The sequence below is a fragment of the Corvus brachyrhynchos genome, unplaced genomic scaffold, assembly GCF_000691975.1.
Source record: "Corvus brachyrhynchos isolate BGI_N302 unplaced genomic scaffold, ASM69197v1 scaffold65, whole genome shotgun sequence".
Lineage (NCBI taxonomy): Eukaryota > Metazoa > Chordata > Aves > Passeriformes > Corvidae > Corvus > Corvus brachyrhynchos.
In genome coordinates this window covers 709,241-713,571 of record NW_008238365.1, presented here as the reverse complement: position 1 = coordinate 713,571, position 4,331 = coordinate 709,241, and the positions used below count along the sequence as shown (strand labels likewise).

Genomic DNA, 4,331 nt, shown 5'->3' with positions numbered 1-4,331 from the left:
GTGCCTTGGTAGGAGCTGCTATCCCAGGCCAGGACACAGCCGGTTTTGGAGTCAAGGGCTCCAAATCAGCCGGGGAAAACAGATCCTGGTGCTCTCCAGAGAGCAAATGGGCCTTTGCATCTCAATGTAGCACAGCGGGACCCAGTGCTCCTGGGGAGAACCTCCCGCCCTTCTCCTGGGGGTTTATTGCCCCCAGACGGTCTGGTTTCCTGATTGCTCTTACATTCCTGCAGGAAAAGAGAATTAGCTGGACTCTGTCGGAGCATCCCACTGCTCGGAGAGACCCACAGCCTCCCGGTGCCCCCCAGTTCCTAAGGTCGGGGGAGCCGTGGGATCCCAGGGATGGTGGCGTTTGGGAAATACAGGGAACTCTGGGGAAAAGCGGCTTATTTTGGGTAGCAGAGGGTCCGCGGGGGTGTGGGGGGTTCCCCTGCTGCAGCAAAGGGCTTTGCACCACCAGAATCTTTGGGCTGATGGAGAATCCTTCTCCTCCGGGTCGGCTTTTGCCTCCTGCTCCGCTCGCTGGTGGCACAGAGTCTCTGCTCTCCGGCAGAAACAGCCGGACGTGCTCCCGGTGTCTCTCCCGCTGCGGAGCATCCCGGCAGTGGCCTCTGCTTGGAGAGGGACCAACTCAAGCTCCCACCGCGGCCTCGCTGCTTTTGGGTGGCTTGCAGGGAATCGGGTCCTTGTCCCGCTGCTGTCCCCTCCCGGCATCCGGGTGCTTCCCAAAAGCCCGTGTCGGCTCCGCTCCCCGGGGAGGGAGTCAGGGCTGCGAGGGCAAAGGCCACCAAAGCCGGGGGGGCAAAGCTCAGGGCTCGGGGTGCCCTGCCCAGCACCCAGCACCCCAAACCAGCCTTTGGGGCTTAACACTCCAGAGCCCCTCAAAACCCGCTCCTTCCCCTCTTCATTTACATATGTGAATGATGACCCACAGGAAGTAATTGTGGGAGAAAGAAGGGAATTGGCCTCTTTAGATCTATTAAATCACTTTATTACAGGAACCAGGTCTGAATGGCCCCTCTCTGCAGGGAGCGCGTCTCCATCTCCCTCTGCCTTTATCTGATCACAAAGAGATTAAAATCTCGGCAGGACAGGAGACTAACAGGGCTCCTTGGGGCTGCCTTTCCCTCGCATTGTGAGCTAAAAATGAGGCATTTGGGTTCAAATGCCTCCCCTGGACACTGGAGATGGATTCATTTGGGGGCTGTGAGGAGACAGGAGGGATGAAGCAGAGAGGAGCAGAGCAGATCGTCCCGGGGAGGCGAAGGGCTGAGCAGCCCCCCTGAGGAACCAGGGATCCCGAGGTGGCAGAAATTGGGCTGGTGATGGTGAAGACCCCAAAGCTGCAGTGGTCCCTTGGGATGTGGCTCCCGGGCTCTGAGCATCACTTACAGGAGTGTGGAGCTGCCTGGGAAGGCAACATGGAAAGAGGGAGAGGAGAAAAGGAGAAAATCAAGGCTCGGTGCCACTGGTTGGAGCTGGAGGAACAGCGTAGACCAGCAGGGGCTGGGATTTGGGGTTGGGGCCTGGCTGAGAACAGAGGGGAAGAGGATGTCCAGTGCCTGGAAATCCTTGCTCTTCACAGCTTGGCTCTGCCTTTCCAAGCGTTTCTCCAAGCCAGCAGGTCTAAATCCCCGATAAATGCAGTTGTTTTTTTCTTCCTTTGGATGATTTTAGCAAGAAATTCTGCTGGGCACCGTGGGTACCCTGTGGTTGCTGCGGCCTCAGTGGTTGGTCACTGGTGCTTTGGTGACTTGGTCCAGCGTGTCCTTGCGGGGACTTAAAGCCGTGCCCGTGGTTAGACCTGCTGGGGCTGCGATGTGGCACTCCTGCCTTCCCGAGTGCCCAGGGCAGTGTGGGACTTGCTGGGCACATCCCAGCACGGGAGGGGCTTCTGTCCCCTGTGATGCCCTGGGTGCGGCCGTCCCCGGGAGCCTGGCGGGGGTCGGGGCTGGCGGAGCAGCTCCATCCCGGCTCGGGCGGGCAGGGGATGGGATGAACGGGATGGAAGTGGCCGTTTGGACACGGGCTTTGGCTGAGCCGACCTGGGCTGTCACCCACCTGTGCCTGTGCCACCCCGTGCATGCGGCCAGGATAATAAAAATAATCATCCACGTGAGCGTGACGTGAGGTGCTTTAAAAAAATCGTGTTTGGAGGCAGCTCCATCCCTGACGGCGCAGGAGAGAGAGGCACAAGGGAGTTTCTCTGTCAGGGAGCAGGATCCAGCCTTTCCCTGCTGCCTTCGCCCTGTGCTGGGGTGTGGGGCAGGGTCCGAGCAGGGGGTTTGGGTTGTGCAGAGCTGGGGGGCAGCGAGGGGACGGGGGATCCGGCTCGGAGCAGCTGTTTGGGTCAGTGGGTTGGACCCGTGATGCTCCTGGAGGGACAGGGTAATACCGCACTTTTCCTGCTTCCCCGTGTGCAGCGCTCCCGTGTTCGCTGTGCAGGACCAGGGCCACCCCCAGCGCCGGGTGGGCACCCCGGGGCCCCGGCGTGGGCGGCTGCGGGACCGGGAGCACCAGAGCTGCACGTCCCTGGGGAAGAGATCATGGAATCACAGATCAGTTCGGGTTGGAAGGGACCTTTAAAGGTCATTTTGTCCAACCTCCCTGCAACGAGCAGGGAACTCCCACAGGGATCCCCTGGGGTAGAAATGCTCGTTGGAATCTCTGATTTTTTAGGGGGGAGAGGGGTAGCAGCAATTTCTTTGCTTTTGTTTGTTTTGTGGGTTTTTTTAAATAACCGCTGGAATGAAATTGTATTGCGCCGCTTGTGCGCCGCGTCCTGATGGGAAATAGTGAAAGAGAGTGGCTTTATTCCACCCCTGAAACTCCCTCAAGACGCTCACACACACACAAAAAAGCCTCCTGTCTCTGTCTAAAGATTAACTGATGGCCGCAGGCACATCCCTTCCCCCAGCTCCCCCTCCCTGCCCCAGGGAGAGAAAACACCCTGGAATGGTCTCCTAGATAATATGGCCCAAATGAATGGGATTGCTCCCGGGATGGAGTGCGGAAGGAGCAGGGGAGGGCTGGGATGGAGCCACTGCCTTGGCCAGCCCCTGCCCCTGCCGCCCCCAGCTCCAGCTCCGACGTCTCCTTTTCCCTTATTCCCTTACTCATAAGAATAAGCGGAATGGAGCTGAAATCACCGTCGGAAGACGCGCGGCTGCTCCCGGCCCTGTTCCTGCTTTAAGACGGGGGCACAAAATTAATACGCAGCCACTGATCCCAATTAGCTGCCCCTGGGAAGTGCAGGAGGGTTTTGGTGGGGAAAAATACAACCAAAGGAGCTAAAAGGATTTAGGACAGGAAACTGATGGATTAAACTGGGGTAGAGGCTTTTTTTTTTTTTCCCCTCGGAATTGGTATCTGGAGTTTAATTTTACTGACTTGTGGTGGAAAACTAAGAGCAAACATCACTTTGGCAGGAAGATATCTTTATTTTGATTTTAGTTGAAATCGGGAGAGGTCCTTAGGGATGTTGCCGCAGATGACGGTGAGGGAGCCAGTGGAAAGCCTTGGTAATGTTTTGTTAAATCCCCTGTGCTCTCCCCGAGGGCTCCACAGGCATCGCCCTCCTTATCTCTGCACCAACCCCCCGGGGCTGAGGCAGGGCTCAGACGTACCCCTGGCACAGCTTGGCACTGCCACCGGTGCTCCTGCAGCCGCCCTTATCCCAGCACCCCAGCCCGGCTTGTTTTCCAAGGATTTCAGTTTAAAGGGCGCTGGAGAGCCGAGGTGCAGCGGCCGCTCCGCCCCAGGCCCCGCTGGACACAAAGATGGTTTGATTGAGTGGCCGGAGCTGGCTGGGAATAAACGTCCCCTTGTGTCGCGCTGGGGAGGCCGCGGGGACAATGGTGACCCCGGGGCCGGCCGAGCCCCTCGGGAGCCCGGCGGGGGGGGGGCGAGCCGGAGCCCGGCAGTTTGGGGGGCAGCGGGGGGGTTTGGGGCGCCCCACGGTGCCATCCCTTCGGGACGGGACACGGGTCCAAATGTGGGATGTGTGATGAGGGATTTGGGGGAAGGGAGGGCGGAGGAGCGGAGAGGTGCCCGCCGTGATGCCCGGGGGGGCCGCTGGGTGAAGCGCTGCTCTGTCCCCTGTCCCGCCCGGTTCGCTCTGGGCACAAGGAAATCCCCGCGTTAGGCTACGCTTCTTTTGGGATGGCGATGCTTTGTGACCCCGAGCCCAGGGCCACCCCACACCCCCCATCCCAAAACCATCTCCCCCAAGACTGACCCCTCGGCTCCCCCAAGGGACCCAGAGCCCAAACCCCAGCACCCAGCGGGCGAGCCCCAGTTCTCCCACACCGGGCGCGCTGGGCACCGGGCTC

General features: G+C 59.7%; 1 protein-coding gene across 1 annotated transcript in view; it reads left to right on the top strand.

Annotated features, from left to right (window-relative positions):
• Positions 1–4,331, top strand: part of LIN28A (lin-28 homolog A) — an 11,878-nt gene that overhangs the window by 3,680 nt on the left and 3,867 nt on the right. The window lies entirely within an intron of this gene.